The 13,876-nt window shown below is 33.6% G+C and overlaps 1 protein-coding gene across 2 annotated transcripts in view; it reads left to right on the top strand.

The window, feature by feature from the left end:
• Positions 1 to 1,311: 1,311 nt before the first annotated feature.
• The window catches only part of LOC123700347 (GATA-binding factor A-like), a 56,496-nt gene continuing 43,931 nt past the window's right edge, over positions 1,312 to 13,876 (top strand). For both annotated transcript variants that reach the window (XM_045647550.1, XM_045647540.1), the window contains exon 1: positions 1,312 to 1,400. The gene's annotated coding sequence lies outside the window, so the exon portion shown is untranslated. The remainder of the gene's footprint in view (positions 1,401 to 13,876) is intronic.

Raw genomic sequence — 13,876 nt, 5'->3', positions numbered from 1 at the left:
TATTTAAATTTTAAAAGTTTTTTGTAGAGCAATTTTTTATTGTTATAGATAGGTATGCCTACATTCAAATGTATAAAAAGAAGGTTTATATTTCTTAGTTTATCTCAAATCCTGCCAGTAATTTTAACAAAACTTAAATATAAATTTAAAAATGAACTTTTTTAGAAAATTATCAATCGATCACAATGTGTCTCAATCATAGTAAGTAGTAATACTATAATAATATAATCGTTGTAAAATTGTTGTTATTTAGTATGCGGTAGGCAGAGCTGTGGCCCGTCGCCGGTAGCGGCTCGCCATTGGTCCAGCGCTATCAGCCCATCTACACGCATCTTATCGGCTCATCTTGTATCATTCGATCCGACGTACTTCCCGCGACTGTTTACACATCATTATTGGTTCATCCGATGATTAACCGTGTAATGGGACGGAATTATTCGAATTTTATTGATTTATTTTGTATGAATTGGTTATTTTGGGAATAAACTATGTAAATTGTAGACAATTGTGTGGTTTTGTGATATTTTGTAGATCGAGTGGCGTTGATGATCAACGTGCGTAATAACACGTAATATTAATAATAACCTAAGTATAAGACTTACTATCGATAAATAATAGCACCTGCTACTTTAATCTCTTTAATGTGTAGTTAATTAAGTACATAATATGTACATTTATAGCGACTATTTACTGCTATTAAAGCTGAAATTCAATTGTGAACAAAATATATTAAAAAATGCTTCATTCATCATTTCAAGCTGTTTCCATCAGTACTTAATTGAAAAACTCGATTGATTCAAAAGAGCTTTATTAAAATCTCAGATAAGGGTAAGTCGTCAACGTCCCGACTGTGGCACCAACAGGCCCTCGGAACCCAGCGTGATGTGCGATATAATACTAGTTAGTGGTCAATAGGAACTGAATATAGGAAAATAAATTGGACCGGCGTACAATCGATAAGCCCGACCAGTACTGGCTATTAAGGCCAATAAGCGCGCTGCAGCGGCGCGTCGATAGGGTATCGTAGCGCTACGTCGTAGCGCGTATTAGCGGCCACAATTAACGTCCCGATTGATTTAAGCCAAGTACCAATTAATTAGAGACGGCCGCCATAAACAATGCTCCATTAGGGCCGCAGGCCCTCTCGTAAATCTCCGCCCACCGCGGGCGCTGTGAGCGACGGAAAAGCCGGTTTTCCCGGGCCCGCCCCGGCCAATCGGTGACTTGCGGCCCGCCCGCTGCCCGCCGGCCCGCCCGCCGGCCCGCCCGCTAGGGGCCGGCCCCGCCCGCGCGCCAGTCCGCTCGCGGCCCTCTCGGAGAGCACACGCGTCTGTTTGTGTGAAGTGCCACTTAGTGCTGTGACATTTGTTTTGTGTTCAATACCTTTAGCCCCAATCAATGTAAGTTTCTGTTTATTTGTATTTTTGTGAAATTATAACGACAAAAAATGAAATGAAATAAATTTATTTGTCCATTTTATGTTTTACAATTAAAGTACGACAGTGGATCCCAAACTAAGTGAAATACTTGTGTCTTGGGACCCTGAGTTGCGCTTGTTGGTTATATACATATTATGTTATGGACATTAGAGAGTTAACAAGTAGGTAAATGCTGCTTGTTTTATCGTTTTTTCGCTTAATGTAGAGCAGGTAGGTAGATACAATATTAAGATAATAATATATTATGTACCTAAAAACTTGTACCAAAATAATGCCTAATTGGTAAAGACTTAGGTATAGGTACACTAGGTAACTGAATGTAGAGAAATTAATTTATATTAATTTCTCTACAATTTTCCATCGAAATGCTTTACAAAATGAACATATTGCTATAAACTCTACATTTTATATTACAACTATTATAGATTTTAACTCAAGAACTTTCACCGTGTACCAATAAATTTACTAGACCTATAATAGTGCTTAAACAAATACAAAAACCTTTAACCTACATTTGTATACCTATTAAAGGTAAGCCACTGAGCTTCTGCACCTAGTTGAGTTAAGCCTAGTTAACTAAAGTACCTAATTAAGAGAATGCTAACCGCTTTGTTTATTTATTTAAGTTTCATTTTAACGTATTTATAGAACTATTATTACTATAATAAATAAATCGACGTTTGAAAACACATAAAGTACCTACATCAAGATATGCTGACACAAACACACAAGCAAGAAAACAATAAATAATTTAATTAAGATGTGCATCGGCTTGTAACACTTTCCGCCCAATTAGCTGCGAGTGTGCGTGTGTGTGCCGACGCAACACACGGCGCACACACGGGTAAATAACATACAATAATAATAAGTACGTTACATTATACATGCAACAAAAAGGGCTGAAGATATGAAAAGGTCAAGCAACGTTTTCTATTTAAGCTCCTTATTGAAAAACGTTACGGCAGGCAGATTAATCATCTGTTCATAAATTAGCTGTGTAGGTATGTTTTGTTGATTGAAAGTCTGTACCTACAGCAGTAAAAACTCACCTGAAAATGATGAAGGCCCTGTACATTAAAAGCAAGAGAAAACAGTGAAACAAATGTAGTATACCTACCTAACTTAATCACGCCCTAAGTATTCAAACTCGAGATAAAACATTTATTTATTCAATTAGACATCTTCCAGAATCACTTTTGAATCGTCATTACATATTTTTAACATTTACCACCGATTCGGAAAGCAGTATCTATAGACTATAACGTTACTCGGCAAATTGTTATTTCTATAGGTATGTAACATTACCTATATTTAATTAAGTCAGAATGCAATTGTGAATATTGGTTCTGCCTTACCAAATTGTAGAGCAGTGGGTACTACACTAAATTTATATATCTATAGAAATAGTGTAATTATGTTTTTCAAGCAAATTTCTATCTATGTACCTATACGAACGAGATAACTTTCCCGTTGATATTAAGCGTACCATGTGTGTGTAAAAACCTAAATTTTAAAAAGACTATCGGGTTAATCAGAATTAGTCAGAAAGATGCATCTAACTCGCTATCTTGATGCAATATTCTATACCTAGATATTTTTTTTAGCCTCATAAATTTTGGAAATTTAAAATACTATTTGATAAAAACTAAATCTAGACACGCGGCAGCGTGTCCAGCCGAGTTCAAGCGAAGCTGAGAACTGGCGAGCAGCAGCCGTGTGTATATTTACACGAACCATTTCGAGCCACTTTTCACCCCCTTATAACTCGAAAACTATTTAAGTTATATAAACCAAACTTGGTACATATCAAGAGGACCTCAAGATAAACAAGAATCTTAAATTTCATAAATACAGATTAAACAGTTGAGTAGATATTAATATCCAAAAATCGCAATTTTTAAGACTGACTGACTTATAGATATATACAAAACCTAACCCACTTTCAGATGACCTAGAAAGTTCAAATTTTGTAATCAACTAGGTAATAGTGAGTGTACAAAGGAAAAAATCTGAAAATACTGAATTTATCTGTATTTAATTTTTTTTTCAATGACATTATTTTTGTTTGTATGGAAAAATGGAAAAGTTTATAAAAATAGAAAATATTATATTCACCTTACTAGTCTTAAAAAATAGATCAAAACTAGTCAGTGGCCGAAAAAAATTTTGAAATCCATCAATAAATGACTGAGATATAGATTATTGAAGTTTACATATTTTAGCGCGAAACATCTGTAGATTCGATGCGCCTCTGACATCACACTCACTCGCGCTAGTATCGCTAGGGCGGATAACTTCGATTGCATGATTTCTTTATTCAAAACTGTTATAAAACGTAAAATAAAAGAAAATTGTAATAAAAATATTGCTCATACAGTTAACAATAATATATAATTTTACATATTCAAATTTATTTATTCTTTATTTATGAGTGTTTAGTTTAGTTTTAATTTCAGTGTAATGGAAGAAGGCTTCGTCGAAGGTCGGAATGATTTAATTTGCGTAATATTAATATGAGTGAAACATCTTTAGGCGCGTTTAGAGTAAAATTTCAAGATCGCGTCATGGCAATACCGTAACGTCATGGAGTAAGGCGACGATTCTTCTACAACGATCTTTGCATCTTGGTAATAGTGTGTGTACAAATTCACGTTGGATGTTTAGAAAATCATGTAATCTTTTAAACAGAAAACGAGTTTAAAAAATTGCAGATAATGACGGGGCAATGTGCGCTGACATTCATAACATATAAAAAATATAGAAAATAATACTAAACAAACCATACAGAGAAACCGCAAGAAAAAATAAAAAAAATCGTATACAAAAAGTATTATATTCATAAAGTAAATCAAATTTGCAGAGTAATTTTCTGTACAAAAAGTAATGATATCCCACCAAAAACATAAATGTAAAAATTGGAGCCGAGTTCAATCGTTGACTTAATTTGCCAAAAAAGAAATGAGATCTAATTAATGTGTGCCAAGTTCTGCAGACAGTCCAGAAATTTATTTACAAAGATGTATTAAGTTCTTAGGTTGACTGAAAACTCAATTGTTTTATTTTCCCTTAGAGAACAATGTTTATTCCAAAATATAACTTTTTTAATTTGAATAATATAATTATTTTCACAAAGCAAACAACTAATGACCTATTGAACCCCATAATTTGATGAGGCTAGTTTTACATACTGTTTATATTTTGTGAGGTTCTAAAAACTAGCCTCATCAAGTTATGGGGTTCAATAGGTCATTAGTTGTTTGCTTTGTGAAAATAATTATATTATTCAAATTAAAAAAGTTATATTTTGGAATAAACATTGTTCTCTAAGGGAAAATAAAACAATTGAGTTTTCAGTCAACCTAAGAACTTAATACATCTTTGTAAATAAATTTCTGGACTGTCTGCAGAACTTGGCACACATTAATTAGATCTCATTTCTTTTTTGGCAAATTAAGTCAACGATTGAACTCGGCTCCAATTTTTACATTTATGTTTTTGGTGGGATAATATATTCTAGAAATAATTGTATATGCGTATGTAGCCCTAAAAATTAAGGCCTATGGCTGTCTTAATGGCTGTAGTTTACTATTATTTTAACCGCGCTTCACAAGCCCTAATCGTAAAGAATATTCCATTCGTAATTTAACAAAGGAAAATCTTTGTACGAGTAAAATATAAATAAGTAATTTGCTTTATGATTCAATTTGAAGTACTTAGTATAATATAAAGGTAATTATTGTTACGCCCTATGAAAAAATTTAACATCGTACAGATACCTACACTAGTCGTACCTACGATAAAATAAATTGTTACACCAATGTAACATTTATATCTCAAAAGATACAGCTTAATATTTAATGACTACATATTTCTATGAATTCTAAATGTTTCTCATAGCTCATTTAAATCGTCTAAAGTCAAGTCTCGAGTTCGGATTTTTTCTTGTTCAACTTTGAATTTTAATGAAGTAGACTGTAGAGACATCACACTTTAAGTATTAAAGCTGATGTCAAACCTTTCGAATAACTGTTTTGTTTTTATTTTACTTTTAAAGTATTAAATGCAATTTATAAATACATGAATAATTCAAAAGAAAAATATATCATGAAGAGATTTCTGTTACAGTTTATAGTTTATTCTTTTATAGCAATATTGCAATTATTTACATTTATAATAATTTATTAGGTATTAGTTGATTCAACACATAGGATAACATTTTCATTCGAAATAATACGTTTAGACTGTAGGTCCTTACTAACTTACCTATAGATACAAATAATAATTTGCGCTCGAAAAATATTTTATTGATAGGTAATGATGAGCTAAACATTTATGTACCTACACACATGTTATCATTTTTGAGGGATGTTCATCTAGTATCTACCTAGCTAAGATAAGTACAAGAGCTTCTGTTCTAAAATCATAACCTTAAAAAATAAAGTTATTAAAAAACCACAACTCAAAGACCTGTCATTATAAAGATATTTCAAAGTTATTACTAGACACAAAATAGAAAGCAGGTGTATAAATAACATATTGTTTTATTGTAAATAAATTGATTTCTTACGACCCAATATACGACGCGTAATGGCATTCTTCAAATACATTATAGATATATTTATGCGCATATCTTAATTGTGTCACAGGAAAGTAATAGTGCGGTTTGTCGACACTCGAGACGAATATCTCGAATTGCAATCTTATTTTATGCACAAATAAGTGTCATATTCTAATGACCGGGGGCGGAAGTACACATCATAAGCGATTTTTAAGTTTAGAAAAATATACTAATTAATTAAATTTATAGGCGAATTATACGGGCCGCGTAATGGATTAATCTGATAGTACAAGTTATAAATAATGGAGTGGCAGATCATTATCGCGATCTGATATCGATAAAGATTTCGTAATGCGCCGCTGCGCCTGTGTGAGTCCGCGCTGCGTCTGTGTGCGGCTCTGCGCGTGCGCACATACGGGGAAAGTATAGCCAAAATATACAACATCAAATTCAATGACCTATGGCACGTATGACAAAAATTATGAACATTGATTAATAAAATAATTTTCTTTTTTAATCATCTCACTTTTAATCCCGTTCATAAAGATTATCAATTATTAAAAATAAATATTAATTCTACGAAAACACACACAGATCTAAAATCCCAAAATCAACGTATCATTGAAATTAATCATAATATCTACCGTGATAATATCTATTATTAGATATATGATATTCATAAGTATATTAAAAAAGCTTAATTAAATGACGTCTGTATTTGATATAATTATAATATGTGGCAGCTACCAACGAAGTTTTCTTCAGAATAATACCAGTTGAAGGATTACATTTAGGTATTCATTAAGCTAATTTAGCACACAGCACTTGATTTGATTTTATACTAATATATTTTGAAGCACATATCTAAAGAAAACTTGTGCATACATAAATGAGTTGTTTCTGAGTCAAGTGAGATAAGTGTCGACAACATGATGTCTCATTTACAGATCTGTTTAGCCAATAGAGAGTCTACAGTACATTCCCCTGAGTGCAGTAACGCGGGCATTGTTAGGAACGGCCGCGGCAGGTACGAGGTAGGCTCGGCGCCAGGCGCTGGTCGCTCGCATACCGCACATAGCTGCTCGCTTACTCACTGCACTTGCTGATAGCAAAAGCTCTTGCACATCGTTAGTGCATGAGTTTTTAATAAGTAAATGGGTAATTGTAGTGGATGGCATGTGGAAAACGTTATTATATTATGAGTATAGTTGTACGGTGCGTCGAACAAGATGCCCTACATTTTATAAACGTTACTCAAAAGTACAACACGTTTGCGTTATGTAGATATAAATCCAATAATATCGGAAACGGAGCTAACTCTTTTTAATATTTTTAATAAAATTTTAATATTTTTACCTACTGAAAATAGATAGCTCTACATTTTTCAAAATTATATTTTTCTCAATTACTAATTTACTCTTTTATTGATAAAACTATTGGCTAAACACAGAATTTACGTATTTTAATTTATCTTTTAGGCGCTTTTAATTATATTGCAATCTTGATTGGAAAATGTTTAAATGTGACATTTTCGTATATATGCATTTTATTATTATCTTCGCACAAAAGCAATATAACCAAAGTCATGTGGGAAGCTATAGAAATAAATTTATGAATAAAACAGTATTGAGACAACTATTAACGCCCCATAACAAAGGTCGAAAGTTCAAAGAAAGATATTTGAATTTAAATTTATCGACATTGATATAGGTACGTCTAACGACAAGTGACCAGACTAGCCATTGCCAGCGTAATGAAATACCCTAAAGTTTAATATGAAAGAAAGATAGAAAATACTTTATGTATAGGAAGCAGACAAAATATTTAAAAACAAAGGTTGTGTAACAAAACTAACTTATGTTTAAAATATAATATCCAATGGTTGCTTTGAGAATGTAAGCACATAAGCATAATTAGACGTAATCCAGATTCTGCATTGATTTTGAGTAGTCACCACATTGACATCCTGACAGTGCCAATGTGAAGTGTTTTTGACCGGCATTAAGTTTTGACTATATTATAACATAATATGCATGTCTGAATAAAAATGCTTAAAACATGGATAGCCTAAACCTGACCAATAGTACCTAGTCACGTCCAAACTGAATGCATGACGTCACATATATGTAGGTATAGTGTCCCTGGAGTGGTACCAACCATCTCGTTACGCGTGTATGCTTGTAGGAGGTATAAAGAGAGCTTGTAGGAGGTCGGCCGGGAGCCGGGACTAGTTTACGGCCCCATAAACGTGTCGCAGCGCCCGGCGACGCTCGCCACTACCTGCCGCGGCTCATGCGACACGCAGTGCTTTTGTTTTAAGTACAAAAACTTGCACAATCAATCGTAAATCTTGTAGTTACTCTATTTCACATGATAGAGGTTAATGGTTAAGTGCAATTAGAGCCGTTTATATGGATAGATTTTTGTATGATGTTCTATATTCAGTTGTTAGAGCTTCAAAAATGAGTTATGCCGTAGGTAACAGAAGAGAAGAAGCTTTTAAGAAAACTTACGTCAGAATTATTTTACAACTCCAAGATATAGAGTAATAATTTGATAAAGCGATTGATAAAGACAGAGGGAGAGAAGATGATTACTATTTTCATGGAGATTTTAATCAGTTATTAAAATATCATAAGCATGAGCATGAACTTGTTGGTGAGCAAATAGACGGAATCTAATCACAACTCTGAAACCAAACTCCTGAAGAACAATCAGCTTCTAAGCTTGGTTACTGTTCAATAGTTTACATTTCAAACGACAGCTATCCTTTGGCTGTCACGCAGAGATCCAGTTAATTTATAACGTCCACAAAAAGGCCACTCCAGCCCTTATCGTGCTAATAAGCGATTTGCAGTTTTTTGTGCGATCGTCTAAGAATGCGATATAAATCAGTGCGGGTTGAGATAAGGAACGCGCCGCGCCGACCGGAACTCACTTCCTCTCTTATTGTCACTCTTATAGACATCAGTTGTAAATTGTTCTTTTTTTTCCTTTTACGTTTACGTTGAAACAATAGCATTGTAAAGCTTTAATTGTAATGTTACTTACGAGTTACGGTTAGGTATATATATTCAGTTAGTTTTTGGTTAACTGTTGGTGAATTTTAAGAGTTATTTTTGTATTTTATAAAGTATAAGGATCACATTACAAATCTATTAGGTATGTCAGCAAGTAATGTGACGCGTCGGGTCGGAATGCGAAAATACATGTGCCATTTTCCTTTGAAATTTTTTGATCCTTCGGCAGCTTCTTAAAAATATTAGCTTTCATCGATATTCATAACAAAATAAACTCTACATTAAAAGGTCAACGACCGTAATGTCCGCACATTCAATAAAAAAAATTAAAAGACAAGTAATTCATATCGAGAACATAGGACATCCTTTGTTGTTATAAATAGAATTTAACTACATTTACTAGACCGGAAATCGATGGCTATCGAAACAATTAATATTTTTCCATTAATAGAACAGACCTAATCAGGACCCATAAATTGTGATAAATTCGAATTGCAACCTCTAATATAAATTCACGTGAGGTGTCAAGCACTTATTCCCACACATTTTTTATTTATTGTTAGTTGTATCCGCAATAAACGGTATTTGTAGTGAAAGGAAGATGGAAGACTCATTTAACTTATTTGTCAGCGAGTTGACATTTAATCTAATAAATTGAACATGAATTAGGTATTCTTAATAAATATCAAGAAACAATTGAAAATTGCATTGCATAAGTTTGTATTAACACATAGTACCTAAAACGTCTTATTCACAGTTTAAAAAATGCCAGAACTGACCGGAAAACCATAAAAATGGTTATCACGAGGATCTTTGGCAGATTTGTTACGATCTGGAGATAAGCGCGGGCGCCGCTCGTTCGCACTCTTTGATTTAGACCTGACTCAACGGTTTTTCAATAAAATAATGAATTGATGTGGTTTTTATCCAACTTGTGATCTCTAATTTCTCTAATTTACACTATAAATGTAATATCGTAAACAAATATTAAACTAATGCAATACTTTAATATTAAATTAATTATTATTGAAGGCTCGTATAGTGCATTAGCACTAATAACATTCAAAGCAAAAAGCACCTTGTAACAGATACGAATACATTAATATCGCTTTTTGTCAACCACACCGCCTCTAAAGTAGGACAAAAAATTTCCATCAGGGACTCACACTTGGTGACACTTCGGTAACTGTAGAGCGACTGTGAAATCTTGATATTTGATGCAGTTAAAAAATAATTCTGTATACTGTTGCTTCTTCTCTTACTTGCTGCTTACGATTTAGAAGATATAGAGCGACTATAATAAATCAAGAGCGAAAATGGTCGCTCTATATTTGTTAATTTTCCTCTATTCTAAAGCATAAGTTACAATATTTATGTGTGTAACATATTACATTCAATTTTATATTATTTTAAACGAACTAAATTAATAAATTTTCACACCTAAATTAATATCCTACAAGATGATAAAATGCGTATAATTTGAATGTTTAAGCCATTTAGATAGACTTATATCTAATTGTTAGAGAGTATATGCGATTAGGAAGTCTAGTTTAATAATTGCGACAATAACATACGATAATTACACTACCAATAATAATTTAAAACTGGGTAAATAGGCTGCATCTAGTTTATTTGTATAATTAAGTCTTAAAATAAAAACTTCCTCTCTCTAATTTTTTTGTGAAAATTACATTTTGTATCACATTTACAGTGTAAATAAGCTAAAAATAGAGAGTTAAGTGCAAACTTGCGTAACAAACGGACAAAAAAACAACGTGAAATTTTGCACCACCACTATTAACAAAAATGTATTTGTTTGTTTACCTGACAGACGTCGAGTGAGTTAATCGCACTTCAGAAAAAACTCGTGGCGCCTCCACATTAGGGTAGAGCTGTTATTTATAGGGATTAGGGTTCCGGCCGTCCTGCTCTCTCCCGTGGCATCCCGTGTGTCGGTCTCGCTTGCGCCAACAATTAGCCGGGCCCTGTCAGCGATAGCTCAATAAGTCGTACAATGGTTTTTTGCGTCGGTTTGCGCAAGTTGGCTCGTGCCGGCGCCTAAAGATGCGCCACTCGCCAGCCCGTGACGTCACAACAGACGGCCCACAACCGAAGGTGCCCATTATTCGACACTGACCGGCCTATCCCCTCGCCCCGGTATCGATATTCGATATCATCATACGTCATTATGGATGTGACGTCAACACGCTGTAACGTCGAATGATGGTTTTTATAATGGAGGTCGAATATTTATAGTATACTAAGGTCCCATCGACACATAAAACAGCTTTACATACAGCTCAGTACATTATAACGCAATTATTTTTAATATTGTGTAATAGTAACTGTTAAAAATACACTTTATTAAAAAATCACAATGCTACAAAAACATAATATCTGAATTTGTATAAATTTAAATAAGTACATATAATACAGCAATTTATGGTTGTTATGTTAATGAATAAATTATTATTTTATATTGGATCGGAATCGATGTTACCGGAGATGTCGCGAGTTAATCGTGATGAAATTCTGTTTAGAAAGTATTTCTATTTTGAGCGATTCCCTTTCTCACGTTATTGGCATACGAGTGCAATGTCGCTGCCCGCTGGTGTCCCGTTCGAGTCTCGTTTTGGTCACTAATTAAATGGGCTCTTCCGTCAGCTAAATGTTGCAAAATAAACGACAAACAAATCCGGTTTGTGATTAATTGCTGGTTAGCGCTACTCGCTGACACGGCGACTTGTGTTGTATCTGAGTCTCGGCTTGTATTATTCTAACCTTTTGGAGCGTTATGACTTTTGGTATTTAGCATAATGCCACCACAGGAATCTCGATGCTCAGTAGAGCCATGTCATGAAATTCCTTTAGGCTTCGGATTCTTCATAGTGGGATCGAATGCTCGAATGTACAAAATATAAACTCAAGCATTGCTTGAACATTGGTTGAACATTTATCTTCGCAGAACTCCTAATTTAAGTAGAATGAAACATCAATTTGGAAACATTACAAAACTAATTTATCTGTATCACTTAGTATTCAATTCATCCATAGTAGAAAGTTTCTAGTTCTAAATATCGTATAGAATTAGCAGAGTTTATCTGATTGTCACCACGCAAACATTACACATTACCTACCTACACTTATTAATACTGCTTTATTCGTACAACATTCATATTCCTATATTCCTTCATCAGTATTACATAGTACATAGTCATGAGGACTATCGAATATAGTCTGCATTTTACATGTGGAAGATGAGATAGGTCATAGAATCATATTTGCTAGATAATTTTTGGATAAGTTGGCTACGTTGAGTTATTTATATTATTTAATCGAACACAGTGTACCTATCTAGAATGAACTTTGAAACTATTTAAATTGTACACTTAAGTATAATTTATAAAACGATATGCCTATATTAACACTTGCTAATAAACAGCCGTCACAAACAATAACGAACTGCTCAACATGTTTATAAGCTTCCCCACAATACAAAAACCACATTAAAAATCGCTTCATCATTTGAACAGTAACATTAAGTACAATTAAACGAGGCTATAAAATAATTAAGTAGTCTAAATAATATATGTATTAATATGTTCGCACCTCTCTTGCGCGAGGCGAGCGGAAGGTGCGGTGACGCTCGGCCTGTCCGCGACGTCAACCAAGGGTCACCAGGCTAATTCACAACGTTATTTCTCGAGGTCATAGATTCGTTCATATTAGTCGTTCGTTTTTTACTTGAAACACTAAAACGAGATGAATAACTAATTAATATGTTGTTGTTTGCTTGGTTTTTACGGAAGTTTGACCTGTGAATTACAATTGGAAATCCAGGTACCTACTTACCTACTGCTCATTTTAGCGATGAACTTGGAGATTCTTGATTTACAAAAGAAGATGATATTAAAATGCACTTAAGTTGTTTAAATATGTAAACAAAACACCGTTAGTATTTTCTGTTATAGTACAATATGGTAATTATCAAGGTTTTTTTTGTTGTATTTTAACAGTTTCATAAATTTAAATAAATTAAAATTTTAAAATCTACCTCGTCACGTGATAAGTACTAAGCAAATATAATAAACAAAATGTACTAGTCCGTTCCCAATGCACCTACGAGAGATTCAATAAACGACTGACATGATCCCTTGTACGCCATTTCGAAGCATTTAACGAACATGACTTATCTCATAAACAAAGGGATTTACATCATACCTTGAACATGAGAAGCGAATATGGTTAATTAAATGAAAGACAGCCGCGATTCGAGTTTATTCTATCGAGAATATCGACTAAACCTCAGGTCTCATTCACACTGACTTATTTAACATTTTTTGCATGATATCTTAATATATATAAATCTCGTGTCACAATGTTTGTCCTCAATGGACTCCTAAACCACTTAACCGATTATAATAAAATTCGCACACCATGTGCAGTTCGATCCAACTTGAGAGATAGGATAGTTTAAACATGTAGGTACCACGGGCGAAGCCGGGGCGAACCACTAGTTGTTTCATATTTTTGGTCCATTCAAGCATGATTCAAGCTCTATATGAACAAGAATGAAGAATTTTTAAAATCCGTATTTGCTTTATTATGGTTTCAAACACACCATCAATCCTTATATTTAAAAACAAGTTAAATGTCTACAAGACAGCTCGCTAAAAATACAGAAATAAAAAATTAATGAATAAATAAGAACAAGCAAACAATGATTATAACTTCAATTAGATAGTTCAGGATACATCGCCCATTTTTGCAAGTGACTACTATCAAGCTAATTTTCCGTTTGTAGCTTTATTTTGATGAGACGCCCAATAATTTCGTGTACGAAAGTCTTGATTGTGGTA

Source organism: Colias croceus, chromosome 2 (assembly GCF_905220415.1).
Source record: "Colias croceus chromosome 2, ilColCroc2.1".
Lineage (NCBI taxonomy): Eukaryota > Metazoa > Arthropoda > Insecta > Lepidoptera > Pieridae > Colias > Colias croceus.
This window is presented reverse-complemented; position numbering and strand designations above follow the sequence as displayed.